This window comes from Passer domesticus, chromosome 17, assembly GCF_036417665.1.
Source record: "Passer domesticus isolate bPasDom1 chromosome 17, bPasDom1.hap1, whole genome shotgun sequence".
Lineage (NCBI taxonomy): Eukaryota > Metazoa > Chordata > Aves > Passeriformes > Passeridae > Passer > Passer domesticus.
In genome coordinates this window covers 9127847-9143124 of record NC_087490.1, presented here as the reverse complement: position 1 = coordinate 9143124, position 15278 = coordinate 9127847, and the positions used below count along the sequence as shown (strand labels likewise).

Here is a 15278-nt window from a genome sequence, read left to right as displayed (position 1 = left end):
CCATAGGTAATTCCAGTCCCCACTGCCATGGGGGCTGCCCGAGTGGAGCTCAGGCTTTCTAATCAAAATATCAAAATTTGGTGAAGTCTGGGCTGGAGTGAGGTCCTGGTGCTCCCTACCTGCCCTCCCAGGAAGCCAGCACCAGCTGCCAGGCTGGCACAGGCTGTGGGACACAGACATTGCTTTAAACAGAGCCCAGTTTATCTTGTTCTGTACTGGTTAACTCAGCCGTGGGTTTAAGCATGGCTTAAACTGCTCTAATCCGGAATGGAAGAGGTAAAATCCACAGACTTACACTGGCTTTAGTAAGTGATGTTGAGCAAAGCCAAAACTCACTGTCCCTGTGAGCACTGAATGGAACTGCAATGCCCTCACAGGTTGATGGGATTTGTGCTGCATCCTGGAGCCCAGATTCCTGATGCATTTTTCTGGAAAAGCTGTTTTTTCCCCCCAAAACAGTGTGTTCTTCCACACAGGGGCTGCTGAGGGTGTGACTGGCAGAGCAAGAGGCCACCAGGGCTGAAGCCTGGGCACATCTGCTCAGGACCAGGACAACACCTGGCTGTGCACACCTGGCTCCCACCCTCCCTTTTGAGGCCATCACTACTGATGGCCAAAAACTGTGAGTCCAGAAACAATCTCTTTGGAAATTTCTGTTCTACAGGAACAGACCTCCTGTGGCGACATGCGATTTTGACAAAGTTTAATTCCAAAGAAAATTGAAACAAAGTATCTCAATAATGCAGCAATGTTCTTTTTAACATTTTCCAAATGTCACATTTTGATATTTCGCTTCCAAATGTCTTTTCTTTAGAAATTTATACTAGTTAAGAAAATTAGGACGAGATTAGATTTCTTCCCACATTGCCCCAGGGTAATGTCTGTGGGAGCTCTGTGGTTGTGCAGGGCAGGGGGGGACAGTGGGACCCCAGACCTGCCACTCCTGAGGGATTCATCCCCTGTCACAGCTCCTGGCCTCCCCCCAAAGCCTTTGGGTTGTAGAGATGCACAGACTGAGATTTTGGGCAGATTATTTGGTCTGAAAATCCCTTTTGACCTCAGAATAAATATACAGATGAAGGAAAAACTAAAAAAAAAAAAAAAGAGAAAAGGTTTGATGCAAAAAATCAGACTGGAAGAGACTTGGGGAAAATTCAGAAATTATGTGTTTGCCACTGGCTTGGTGGAGACTCACATCACAATTACCCAGGGAAAGGAAACATTTTACTTGAAAGTAAAAATGTGAGAGAAGGGAAGAGAAAGGGAAAAGCCTGATGGTGGGGCATGGGCTGGCTGGGGAACTACATCCTAAAACCATCCAGAATGCAGGGCTGCAGGAGATGGGGTTGGGCTGGGACCTTCTCTGGAGCTGAGAAGGTGCTGACCAGTCCCTGCTGCCTGCTGTGGGAATGCCCAGTGCCAGGCCAAGGAACTGGGAAGGGAGGGCAGAACTCCTTGTGTCAGTCTCTGCTGACTGTAGAAAGGGATTTCTGAGGGTCTTGGAGTATTTGACCTACAAAGCAGTGTGAAGTGACAAAGGTGGCATGGATTATTGGGGATTTCCTTGGCGAGCAGGAAGGATCAGTGCCACAGCAACGCTTCCCAGTCTCCCTTCAATGACAATTTCCACCAGAGCTGTAGAAGGCAATGGCAGGGAGGGAAAACTGCAAACCCCAAGCACGGGCAGAGATCCACTCCCCAGGATGGTCTGAGGAACAAAGCGCTTCCCAGGCGAGTTCAGCCCCAGCCTGTGAGCAGCAGCCATATGGGCCGTGGGCGTGCGTGGGCGCCTGGCAGGGCGCGAGTGCCCACTCCTTCCTTCCTTCCTTCCCCACACCCCAGCACGGCCTGGGAGAGGCAGGACAGGGAGCTGGAGGGGGTCTGTGTGTCCATATGCGTGTGTGTGTGCATGCGTGTGCATCCGTGCGTAGGCGTGCTGGGGGAGGAGTGTGTCTGTGCTCAGGAGCCCCACTAATCCCCCCAAAAAACGCTTCTTACATCTGATGTCACTGGCTGTCACAGACGAGCACGTCTCTTCTTCTGTGGTGGATCATGACCTCAGTGCAGGAAGGGACAGCTGCCCCAATCTGTGTTTGTCCTGTGGTGTCACTCAGAGCCCAGCTCCACTCCTCAGGTGTGTTTCTGCAGGGAAATGACAGCGCTGCTAACGATACCAACTCAGGGTTATTTCACCACGATGGCAATGCCCTAACGTTTCCCACAGAGCTGCAGGGTGGCACCAGGTGCCATAAAAAATCCAGGCACCCACAGAGCTGTCCTGGCACTCAGGGAGTGCTGGAGCTCTCTCTGGAGTTCACTCCTCCCGCGGCCTCCTCAGCTTTCCCAGAACCCGCGCACAACCTCTCCCGCAAAAAAAAACCTTCTCTACAGCATCTTCAAAGAGGTTTTCCCGCAGGATCCGCCGAGCTCCTTGCAGCCGCAGCCTGCTGGGATGCCTGATTCTCAGTCAGGGGGTGAAGCAGCCCCTCCGGGCCGGGCTGGCAGCCGGGCATCCCCCGGCGCTCCGTGTGCGCCGCCGATAACAGCGGGGCCGGGGGACCCGGGCGTGACGGGAATAGCGAGAGCTGCTCCCGGGGCTCTGGAAGGAGCCACGGCCCGCGGAGACGGAGCAGCCTCCGCACAGCAGCAGATAAGGGAAGATAAGGGCAGGCAGCAGGAAGCCGCGAGTCGCGGGGTGGGGTTTGAACGCGCTTCAAGAGGAGGTTGTGCCCCGCGCCGATGGTAGGATAGCAGACCCTTGCTCCTTCTGATATTTTAAAAGGCTACATGAAGGCTTAAAATGTAATTCTAAATTCAGATTCATGTCTCCTCTTCAGCTCCTTCAAAGCCCTAAAGGAACAGTCAGAATTTCAGAGGAAATTTTTCCCTCCTCTGCAGCATCCTCGGCGTCGCCTTTGCTCGGCAGCCTGTACCAAACACAGGGAATGAGACAATAAAACATGACAGGTATGTTCTGCTGGTTGAAATCCACTCCCATGCAGGAAGAAAGAGATCCAAGTCTTTGGCTGGGGGGAAGCAGGGGGATTTGTGTAGCTGGGGGTTTATTTTTCCCTGCTCCAGGGCTGCACCCAGAGCTGGCTGTTCCATGGGTTCCCAGTGCTGACCACAAGGCTGTGGGTGCCAGGTGGCTCTGGCCAGGCAAGGAGGATTTTGAGGGACCAGCAAGCCTGAGACGAGCAATGCCAATGCCCTCAAATCCCTTCTGCCTCCTTGCCCTTGGCTAAGGATGAGCCAAGCTCCAGCCCTGGCACACACACTCTACCCAGGAATCATTCCTATTCCTGGACATTTGGGTTTGTGGGAACTGAGCTGCTGTTTTGAGCTTCATTTTGCTACTGAGATCTGAAGTTTCCTCCCCAGCCCCTAGAAGAGTGGGGGACAACCTGTCCTGTGAGCCCTGTGAGCCATCCTGTCCTGCCACCTGCACAGCCGTGGACAGGGACACCAGCCAGGCTCTGCCTCGGTTATGCCTGTATAAATCCCCACTCCACGGGCTTGTTCCAGATTTATGCCGGCACAACTGAATTGAGCAGGTTAATAAATAGCTCCTCCATTAATAAATGGAGAGCTACTTAAGATCATGAACTTCACGATGATGACAAGGTCATGCCCACCACTTCTGCCCTCATAACTTCTCCAGCATTAGCACCACTCGCAGTTCAGCTTCCCTGTGTAGCCACAGGCAAGGAGGAAAGATGTCTAAATGTGGGGAAATTCCCAGAGAAGCCAGGGATGGATCCCTGCAGGAAGCAGAGCTGAAGTGCCAGCACACCCCATAGCTGGGGGGCCCCTGGGGTCTCACTTCCCCCTGTGACTCTCTCTCCCCCTCTCTTCATGGCTCCAGCTCTTGAAATTATGTCACTCTCTTCTTTAACCATCTGGCTCCTGCAAACAAATATAAGTCCTCCTACACAGACCCGCTGGTGACAGGCCTGATCCTTCCCTGGCTGACACCAGCACCTCCCTGCTGCCTGGGGAGAGGCTGCTCCTCTTGGAGCACCATTCCCTGCGGGCAGAGGCTCTCCTGGGGAGCCACAGCACTGGCCAAGCAGCTCCTGGCCCCAAAGCTCCCCTCTCCTCCTCCCTCAGGAGCTGCTGCTGGTGGCTGGGCTCTGCCCTGAGACCCTGAGAGTGGCAGTGGGACCTGGCAGGGCTGGTGTCACCCTGCACCCCAAAATCAGCCCCTGCACCCACTGGCAGTGGCACAACCAGGCACAGCAGGGGCTGGAAGGTGCCAGGTGTCACCCACACTCCTCCTGGGCACAGCCTGGCAGGCACTGACCCTCTGCAGGTGCTGGTCCTGCCCTGGCATCCTGACAGAGCTCCAGCTGGAGCAACAACTCCCAGGGTGTTTGCCCAGACTGAGGTGTGGCCCTCGGGCTCTCCCGGTGTCACTGTCACCACCAGCACACCCCACAGGGCCCTGCCACAGCCTCCAGGAGCAGCTGCTGTGACAGGGCTCCTGCCAGAACCAGGGAACTCCAAAGGAAATCCCAGACTTTTCTTGTTCTCCAGGTCTGATCAATTCTTCTCAACACCTCCCCGGGTTAAAAAAAAAAAAAAAAAAAAAAAAAGGAGTGTGTTTGGGTCAATAAAAGCAGTCGGGTGAATAATGGCCATAAAATATTTCATTCTGACTTTGATTTTGAGAAACTATTAAGGAACAAGATGAATTTGAAAATGAAACCCCAGCAGCCCCTTTTCAATGAGGCCCCAGATAATGCTTTAACCTTATTAAAAGGTGGGGGAGGTGTTATTTCAAAGCAAAAACTTATTAACATAGAAATGTTCCTGCAAAAATAGTTTCAGATTGATACATTTCTGACAGGTAAAAATTGAACTGCAAAACTGTCAACCTGCTGTGCTTGGACACAACACCTTAGCTGGGGTTTGGAGGGATACAGGTAATGGGGTTTCCTCACATTCACATTGTGTCTCATGTTCAGACCTGACTGAATGAAATATTCTCCAGTTCATTACCAAATAAATAATTAGTGACCATAGGCAAAATCAAAAATTCTTATAAGAATATATATATAAAAATTCTGAGGTGAGCAGAGCAACTGCTGGTGCAGAATGCAACTACTTCTTTCTGAATGTTATTTTCATTTTTTTTTTTGACTCATGTAACAAATTTTGAAAATCAGGGAACAATCTGGGTCAGCATGGACCTTAAATCTCATCTTGTCCCACCCCCTGCCATGGGCAGGGACATCTTCCACTAGCCCAGGTTGTTCCAAACCCCTTCCAACCTGCCAGGGATGGGGATGCACAGTTTCCCTGGACATCCTGAGGGGTGCCAGGGGTGGCTGCAGGCTCCTGGGACCCCTGACCCATCATCCTCACCCTGGACAGGGACCCACTGCTCTCCCAGTGGTGGGAAACTTCTCCCAGCCCTGGCTCATCCCAGGAGTGGCTGCCCAGTCCTTCCCCTTGTCTATTGGTGTCTTTTGATTACAAGTCTGCTTTGAAGAGACACTAATTGCAGCCTGCACACAATGCTGGTAATTATGCCTATTACATTTTGATTCATTTCCATATGTCAACACTACTACAAGGGGGATTTTGGGGAGGGGGGCAGAGCACCGTTTTATAATCGTTATTGTCTGCAAAAAAAAACCTGCCCAGAGCGTGAGTGAAGTGTTCTTTGTGGAAATTGAAAATAAGATTATAAATAAAAGTCTTCCTCTGACATCCAGAAAATGGACACTTTAGAATAAATTGCCACTGTTGATCAGGAAGATTGCCACCTCCCTTTTACATTAATGAGGCAAAGACTCTTCAAGGCCCTAATAGCAATATGTTGGAGGATGTCATTTCAATAGCTTCTTTCTTAATAAAGCTTGACCCTAATATTCCCTTTGCTGTCACAGGCTTTGTCCCACCAGACACTGCCGTGATTTTTAGCTGCTAATCAAGAGGAAGAAGGGGGGGTGAGACCAAGTGGGGCAAAGAGCTGTAGAAGCCCCAGCAAAGGGGTTCTCCTGTCCCCAGCCATGGTGGGACCCTGGCTGGTGGCTGCTGGGGGACACGGGGCTGGCAGGTCACAGGGAGAAGTGTCTGAGCCAGCCCCAGAAGCCCAAAATGTCACCAGGAGCAGCTTTTCCAGTAGGTGATACTCAACCCAAAAGCCCAAATGTGAGGAGTATGAGTGGTTGAGGGATCTGGGGGGTTTAGCCTGGGGAAAAGGAGGCTCAGGGGGGACCTTGTGGCTCTGCACAACTCCTGACAGGAGGGGACATCCTGGGTGGGTCAGGCTCTACTCCCAGGGAACAGGGACAGGAGGAGAGGAAACTGCATCAAACTGTGCCAGGAGAGGGTCGGGTTGGACAGCAGGAGGAATTTCCTCATGGAAAGGGTGGTCAGGGCTTGCCCAGGGAGGTTTGGATTCCCCATCCCCAGAGGTGTCCAAGGAATTCCTGGACGTGGCACTCAGTGCTCTGGGCTGGTGACAAGGTGGGAATTGGGCACAGATTGGACTCAGTGATCTTGGAAGTGTTTTCCAACCTGAATGACTCGGAATCCTGTTAAAATGCTGCCATGGAGGGTTCGAGCCTGGGTGCCCACGGTGGGCACTGCAGGGACATTGACTCACCCCCACCTGCTGTGGCACTTCCCCTCCTCCTCTTCCTCTGCGGCTCATCCCCCTCCGGGTCCTGCAACCAGCTGATTCCAGGACTCGCAAAACTGTGGGCAGGCCTTACTTAGCAATCCATAAATATGAATTAAAAGGGCACCGTGGTTGTTTCTGTAAAAAACGCTACTTGAAAAACCGGGTTGCTCGTGTTTCCTGGCGGATCCCCTGCCTGTCACACGTTGCATCAGTCGTGTCAGGTGTGTTTGAAAGCACAGTGGAACGTGATGTGACTGTGGCAGCAGGCAGGAGCTCACAAAGGGATTCGCTCTGCCAGGCACCCAGCCCCTTCTTTTTGATAATCACAGTTTGAAGATAAAAACACTTGAGTTTTGTACTAAGCATTGTAGCAGGAGGGAATTTTTGGAGTTGTTATCAGAGAAACAGAGAATACCAGACTGGACTGAGTTGGAAGGGACCTTAAAGCCCATCCAGTCCCACATGGGCAGGGACAGCTTCCATGATCCCAGGCTGCTCCAAACCCCATCCAACCTGGCCTTGGACACTTCCAGGGATGATGCAGCCACAGCTGCTCTGGGCTATGCCAGGGCTCACTGGAATTTTGGGGACAGTGAGCAGAGTTCATGATAACTCCCCATCTGCACATTCCAAACTCCAGCACTGCCCCCTGTGCTCAGCCCCAGCTGCACACGCAGCTCCAGCTCCTCTGTTCAGCAGCGAGGGAAACGTGTGAGAGAAGAAAAGGAGAAGAATGCAAAAAATGCAGCAGTCAGGGCGTGTTAAACCCCCCAGAGCTGCCTCCAAAATAATCCAGCCGGTTTTGAAGGCAGCCAGCACAGGGGTTACTCCTGCCCTGGCTCTGCAGGAGGAATCCTGCCCTCACAGCAGTGCCCACGGCACAGGGACAAGGACAAGGGCTGAGCCTGCATCCTGCCCCACGTCCAGCATGGAATGTGGTGAGGAGGAGCATGGCCATGGGGGAGTCCTGAGAATGTGGAGAATTGGAGTGAAAACCAAAGCTGGTTGCTAACAATCCGTGTTGGACACTTTGGGACCTGCCCTCCTCTCTGATGGTGGCCCCAGGAGCGGGCACAGCACCAGTGGCACTCACGGTGTGACAGGGACAGTGTGAAGGAATGCTCTGGAAGACTCCACAGACTAAACTGGTAGTGGAGCATTGGTCACCATCTCTCAGGATTTCAAGAGGCTCCTGTTTTAAGGAAGTGAAATTTTAAACCTCAAAATGGCAGAAAAGCCCCATTTTCCCTGGAAATAATGGCAACACTTTTTTTTTCCTGGATTTGTACCAAGCTGGGTTATATAAAAATGAGATAACTTGAAAACATAGGGGGGATGTGAAGTGTTTGCTTTTTCAGGTTCCTGATCTGAGCCTCTGCACACCCCCAGGCCCACCGGGTTGGGATGGGAGCTCGGGTGATTGCTGCTGGCAGGAAAACAGGAGGAAGTGTCCAAATTATAATTAGCCAAAATTTGCTCTTGAAGCACGACCATGTGAGCTCCCTGCACCCCCTTCACCAACCCAGCACTGCCCAAACCTTTCCTGAGCCTATTCCCAGCCCACCCCCCTAAGCAGCTGCTCCAGGAGGGACCTGGTGGAGCTGTGAGGGTTTTGGGGAGAGGAGAAGAGGGATGATGTATTCCACTTTTAATTGGGGCTTGGGAGCGCGCAGGCAGCTGCCCACACAGGGATATAACCTGGATGTAACACGCAGACTGGTAAAAAGTTTCTGAGAAGGAAACATTATGACTTTCTGCCGCAGCTCACACTAAACACTCCCTCGGTGAAAAGCCCATGATTGGAAGATTCCTTATTTATTCTGATAAGTTATCATCAGTGTCACCGAGCCGAACATTTAGGCAGAACAGCTCCCTGCCCACACACTGTGTTTGCTGCTTAAAAATATTGCAAATAGCTCCGTGGCTTTAAATAAATAAATAGCTAATGAGTCACACCAATCGGAATTGAATGTCAAGCCGGAGGAAGCGCCTGCCTGGTGCCTACCCAGAAAGTTTGTTAATGTTTGTTAACCACCTCGGTGCCGCTCCGCTGCCCAGAGAGGAGCGGGGCAATCCCCGCTGCGGACCGGGAGCCACCGGCGGGGAAGGGGTTAAGGAGGGCTCGCTGGGCAGCACCTGGAAGGATAAATATTGTTTGTCGGCGCAGGGATGGGGTGCCAGGGGAGCCCTCCTCCCGAGGTGGAAGGCACCAGGCTTTTCCTGGAACCGGGAACAGAGCCGCCTTTCTGCTCCTCCTGGAAAAGGAGGGAGCTTTGCCCGGGGAGGGCACAGATGGCATCACCGGGAGTTATTTTTGCAGCTGTTCTTGCTGTTCCTGTGCTGGACACTGGGATGAGGACAAGGTGCAGGGACAGGGCCGCCCCCAAGGCAGCCTGTCACCCCCTTGTCATGCCCCTGAGCACGGCAGCGGTGTCAGGGGGCTCTGTGAGCCCTCCCAGGCTGTCCCAGCACGGCTCTGCTCGGCTCAGCAGGGCTGCGGCTCCAGAGAAACCCTCGGCGCCCACCCGCAGGCCCAGGAGTGATTCACCAGAAAAGTGAAAGGAATTCAGCTGCTGTTGGCGTGCCAGGGAGCGAGTGGGCGCTGGGAGGTGGCACCATCCCGCTCCTTCATTCATCTCTTGCTGATGGAGCTGCAGCTGAGCAGCACCGAGGCCGACGAGCCACGCTCCCCTGCCAGGAGCACAGGGATTTCCCCCCAGAAATCCAGCCCTCCTAAGGACAAAAGCCTTTGCAGCAGCGGTCAGTTGGAAACCTGGGCTCAGGGGTCATTTCCCAGCCTCGGTGGACTGGTGAGGCTTCCTGAGGATGACCTACCTGAGTCCAACCAGGAGCTGGAGTTTTTCAAAGGGAAGTCAGTTTGCTATGGGAGAAAATTCCTTTACTGAAAGAGTGGTCAAGAATTGGAGCAGGCTGGCCAGGGAAGTGACGGAGTTACCATCCCTGGAAATCAAAGATGAGTGGACAAGCACCTTGGGATATGGTTTAGTAGGAATGGGGGTGCTCAGTTGAAGGTTGGGCTTGATGCTCTTGGAAGTCTTTTCCAGCCTCAATGATTCCATGATCCTACCAACCTAATTGTCAAAAAACCCACCCTTTTCAGCCAAAATAGTCCTAAGGGAAGATGTTCAGTGAGTGCCATTTCCTGGCAGGTGGCTGGGCACTGCCATGGCACGGGAGGAGCCAGGGCAGGGGCGAGGGGAGCCCAGGCCTGGCAGCCAGACCAGAGCACAGAGCTGGCCCTGGCACCCCGGGCTGCCCGCTGCTGGCACAGCCACTCCAGCCTGGGGCTTCGGTGGGGGAGGCAAGGAAGGAATGGAAAAATCATCACACACATTGCACAGATGGAAAGAGTTTACAGCCCTCCTCACTTCCTCATCCTCGTGGTGTAAATTATACGGACAGATGTACAATCTGGGAAGTTGTCCAGATTTTCTTTTTTTTCTTTTTTTTTTTTTCTTTTTCTTTTTTTTTAATTACTTTTTTTTTTAAGAGGAGGGATGCTAAAACAACACGAGCTGTGCCATGTCTAGTCCTTGGCTCTTGGTGTTAGCTATGGGAGAGGAGAAACCAGCTCTCCTGGCAAGTGGTCAATGATCCAGAAAAGCAGGGAGCTCACCCTCCTCTAGCCCAGCCCGTCTCCAGCAGGCAAGGGGTCCACTGCCACGGTGCCCTTGGAGGGAAGCAGGAGGTGGAACCCCCTGGCTCCAGCAGGACCAAGCACCTCAGGGGTCCCTGCCATGGTTCCAGGCTGGGTGGCTGCTTTCCTGCTCTTGGATATAAGCAGCTCCTTGGATATTTACTCAGTTGCCAGGAATGAGAGGGAGGAGGTGGATGACAACATGTTTCCAGTGCTTTGCTTTGTGCAGAGATCCTCAAGGCAGCATGTGTGTGTCTGCGGAGGGCTCCGTGTGCTTCTCAGTGCTGCTTCCAAACAAGGATCAAGTCAATTTTCCAAAGCATATTCTCCCCCGTCAAACACTGCTCTCACTTTGGAGACTGTCCATGGCTTTGACACTCCTGTGGGTTTTCTACCCACATCCCTGTGCCAAAGATACCTTGGCATGAGTGGCAGGTTGTGCTTGGCTCCTGCTGGAGGGAGGCAGAGCTGATCACAGAGCCCTTGGGGCCGGGCTGGTCCCCAGGGCCCAGCTGGCAGCTGCCCTTGGCTCGGCCACCAGCGGGGACAGGCTGGACCTGCAGCACTCCCCAGCCCCACCAGCATCCCTTGCTGTGGCATGGCCACAGTCCCACAGCCTGGATGGGACACAGGCTCCTGCTTTCTCAGTGCTTTCATGGTCTCTGTCCTGCTGGAGGCCTGGTCCCTTTCCAGACACCTTTTTAAGATAAATCACTAATTAACATTGAAGAATAAACCCCATAAAACTATGAGAAATCCACCCTGAGGCACACCTTGGTCCAAGAGCCACCTTGGGGCCGTGCACCTGGGAGGGGAAGGATGGAGTGAGCAGCTCCTCAGTGCCCAGCTGCCAACCACGGTGCCACCAGCGCTGCCCAGCTGCCCCCAGCCTGTGACACCCTGCTGGCTCTGTGCCTGGCTGGGCACTCCAGCAGTGCCCTGTGCTCTGCAGGGATCCCCAGGGCAGCGCTGGAGGTGGCACCGAGGGAGAAGGAGCGGGATCAGCGAGACAAAGGGGGAGTGACACACCAGGGAGTTCCACATCCCTGCAAGGAGCCACCCTGGCTTGGGAGCGAGTCACGGTGCAGAACCCTGCCGGTAATTAGAGGGCTGGGCGGCTGAAGAGAGAATAAAAGCCTATTTACGCCTGGCTGCAGCGGGGATCCAGCGCTGCTTGCAGGAATTCCCAAACCAGCCCTGCTCTGCTTTGTTCTTCCTGGGGATGGATTTTTGTTCTGAACCTCCAGAGAAGCAGAGAGAGCTTCAGCCTCGTGTTGGTCTCCTGTGACCGACTGCAGCGCCATGGAAAACATTTCCAAGCTCTGGCCACAGTGCTCCCCCTCAGCTCCCTGCCCCCGGGACCTTTCCCAAAACCTGTGCTCTGAGCTGCACCAGCTGCCAGCACCAGAGAAAACAAGTTGCTCCAAAGCAAGAAATAAAATCTGAGGCATCTGTGTGCTTTACACTCTAAACAGGCACTGCCCTGCCACCTCAAACTCCGTACCAAATCACAAGCAACAGAGCAGAAAACCAAATTATTTTCAGCTGTTACACTGCTTAATTTAATATTTCCAATGAGCTCCTTTTCCTTCTCTTCAAGAATGAAATGCATATTTGTGCTGTGTCACAAAACATTAGATTTTGTCAAGGCAATTCATTTTTCAGTGGTAATTTGTAAGTGCACACCACACCACACACGGGCTGGGGAATTTTATGGCTTCTTGCAGAGGCAAGGAAAATAAGAAGCACTCAAAGTGGTGATGAGAGCATGGAGAGGAAAAAAAAAAAAAAAAGAAAAAGAAAAAGAAAAGTGAGAAGAGGTGACAATAACAGGCAGAGCATTCATCTCTCTCAGCCACAGCAGGCTGGGGAAGCAGAGATACCCAGGGAGCAAAGCCGGGCGCGGGCGCTCCGAGGCAAACCCCGGCGGCGGCGCTGGCGGGCGCGGAGCGCGTGTTTGCAAAGCGCTCCACGGAATCTCAAACACAGAATTTAATGGGGCATAAAACGGGCTAAATAACCTCATCAGCTTAATAATAAAGCAAATAAAAACCAGCCTGGTTTTTGGCTTGTTACAGCATGAGGGACTATGGGAGGCAAGGGGGTTCTGTAGCGGCGCAGGGAGCGCGGGCACGGAGGATTGGCTCCTCTGGGGTGTCAGGGGGTGCTTGGATGCCCCCAACTCAGCTGGATGGTGAGGATGCATCAGCCAGCCAGCCAGGGACATCCCAGGACAAGGAGGGACGGAGAGCTGTCATCCACCTGGGATCTGTTGAAAGAAGTGGCTGCCACAGCTCCAGACGTGCAGGGCGGCAGCCAGCAGCGCCAGGTGGAGGTGCCAGGGTTCCAACAGCGGCTCATGAGCTCTGCCTTGGCCTCCAGCAGAGCTGGACTCAACTCTCCTCTCCCTCAATCAGCCCACAGTGCTGCAGCTCCTGCTCCCAAACCAGGGGGGCTCCCACAGAGTGCCTGTGGGTACCAGGAGCAGAAACACCCGGGGACCGTCACTGGTGACCCCAGAACAGCGCCTGTGTGCTCCCCACAGCTCTGCAGGGGGGTCCCAGCAGGACCCTCCCTCTGCCCCAGCCCCCAGGTTCCAGCTGTTTCCCCTCCCACAGTCCCATCTCCTGCAGCAGGACCCTCCCTCACTCGGTTTATGTGGCTCCACAACCTCCCGGATGTCCCAGGAGAGGTCCCAGAGGCCAAACACCCTTCAAGACAGGGCTTGTCCAGTTCCTGGGAGGAAGGGCGTGATGAGGGAGGGTGATGCTGTAATTAAACTTCTGATTTAAAGGTGAATTCTATCACAACAGGGGCAAAAGGAGACCTGATCGACTGTTTGTCGTGCTGCACTCACAGGCAGCCAATTCATTAAACTCCATGGCTTCAGGGACTTCCACAGGCCAGAGGCAGCAGCAGGAAGGAATCTCTCATTCCTCCCCAGAGCACACCTCAGCCTCCATCCTTGTCCTGCTCCTCCACCTTTCCCAGAAGCATCAGGCCCAGCCACAGCTCCAGCAGGGCCAGGCTGCAGGTGCTGCTGCTCCTGGGGGTGCTGACAGTGCCAGGATGCTCTGTCAGGATTAAACTGACACTTTGGTGTCAGGAGGAATTTTTTTTTCCCAAATCCAGTTCTCTGGCACCATTTTGGAGGCTGTGTTCCCACCTCCACGCTGAGCATGCCAGAGCCCTGGGCTACTCTGCAAAGCCAGGCTGGCAGAGCCATACCCTGAGCATCCGCCCTGCTCCTGGCACTGCCTTCACTCACCACCTCTATTTTGTATTTGCAACTAGTCTTGAGTTAATAGCAGGTATCCAGCCTGTCAGAGCCTGACATGTTGTGACATCCCATAATGTGACAAGTCCTGAGTGATGCCACTAAACGGGATCTTGCTGCAGCAGTGCCAGACAGGCAGCGGGATCGGGCAGGTTGGGACGAGGGCCCCCACCTCAGACAAAGAAATAAACACCAACTCAATGCCCCCTGCCTTGGGGTGCTTCACTTGCTCTTCTTGCCACCACCAAAGGTCATCCACAGGGGTTACCAAAAGTTTGGGGAGCCCCTGGAGCCTGGCAAAGCTGGAGCTGCAGGAAACAGCTGCCCATGGCTGTGTCCCTCCTCCTCCTCCTCCTCCTCCTCCTCCTCCTCCTCCTCCTCCTCCTCAGAGAGCACAGGACCCTGAGAGAAGAGAGGTTTCAATGGGTTTTTTAGCTCCCCTGGCCCATTTTAGCTGGCACGGTGCAAGCAGCACCTCAGCCCCAGCAGCAGCAGAGCCTGTTTGTGTCCCTGAAGCTCCATGAGAAAGGAAGGGAATAAGATTTATAGCAGATTTTAAGGTTAATCAAGAAAATCTTGCAGGCAACTGAGTGTATAAGCTGCTATTGCAATAGCATGATTTATAATGCTGAGGAGTGATTGGGAACAGCATGGAGAGCCACAGGAGGAGAGTCCCCATTCAGCAATGCCAGCCCCATTCCTGTGGCTCAGTGGGGACTGGCATGGCCACAGCACAGGCACAATGTCCCCTGTGCCACAGTCCCAGCCCAGCAAGGAGTGAACACCCCTGGCAGCACCCTGACCCACAGGAGTGGGACACCAGCCTGCCTGCAGGGAGGTGCGACCAGGCTGATGTGGAAAACCTCTGGAAAACTTCTGGAAAACCTCATTCTTGCACGGCACACAACCACTCCTCTTTTCCCAGAGTGAAATTTTCATAGTAGTGGGGAAAACAAAGTCGAGTTAAAACCAGGTTCAACCTTTATTCCTGTAGCAATTTTTAAATTATCTGTTGTGAGATTTTAAAAGTCTCAAATGATTTATTTCACCCCAAACAATGGTTCTACTAAATTACACACAGCCTTCCTGCAGTAGGGCTTTCTTGCCTCCCTGAGATTTTTCCTGAAAAACCCTTCAGCTTTAGTTCCAGTCAAAAGGAAGCTGAGCACCCAAATCTCCATATCCCTGTGCAAATTGACTCTCTGTCCTCCCAGGCGCTGACAATTCCTGTCTCCTTACAGTTCAAACACTCGTGGACACAGTGAATGTGCCGTGTGTAATTAATTACCTTAATGAGTTTAGTGACCTACCTGCGGATAACCACAGCTAAACGCTCCCTGTAGGAGCTTCTCCTCCTCTGGTGAGCCAGGGAACGAGCACTGGGGGAAGAACAGCCATGCCAGCTGCAGTGGCTGCTTCCTCAGCATCTGGACACATCTGCAGCCCCTCCACATCCCCTTTCCCCAGGGTTTTGGTGGCACTCTGAGGATTTGTCCTGGCCCAGCAGCTGTGGCCATGGGAATGGCTTTTTGCTGCTCTTCTGCCATGTTTAATTGCACCAATTCAAATTGGTCTTGGCCACTCTGGGGACATCGGGGCTGGGCCACAGCAAGGGGAAGAAGTGGGGTGGTCACCAGTGCAGAAACTCATCACAGAATCACAGAGTTAGGCAGGACCCTCACTGAGTAGGGTCTGGAGAAGTTAAGTCA

The 15278-nt window shown here is 53.2% G+C and overlaps 1 long non-coding RNA gene across 1 annotated transcript; it reads right to left on the bottom strand.

The window, feature by feature from the left end:
- Window positions 1–690: 690 nt before the first annotated feature.
- On the bottom strand, window positions 691–2879 carry LOC135282635 (uncharacterized). The gene is made up of 2 exons (XR_010348700.1): window positions 2381–2879; window positions 691–2142 (listed from the first exon to the last, which is right to left on the bottom strand). It is a non-coding gene; the product is annotated as an uncharacterized LOC135282635 (long non-coding RNA).
- Between the last annotated feature and the right edge of the window lie 12399 nt (window positions 2880–15278).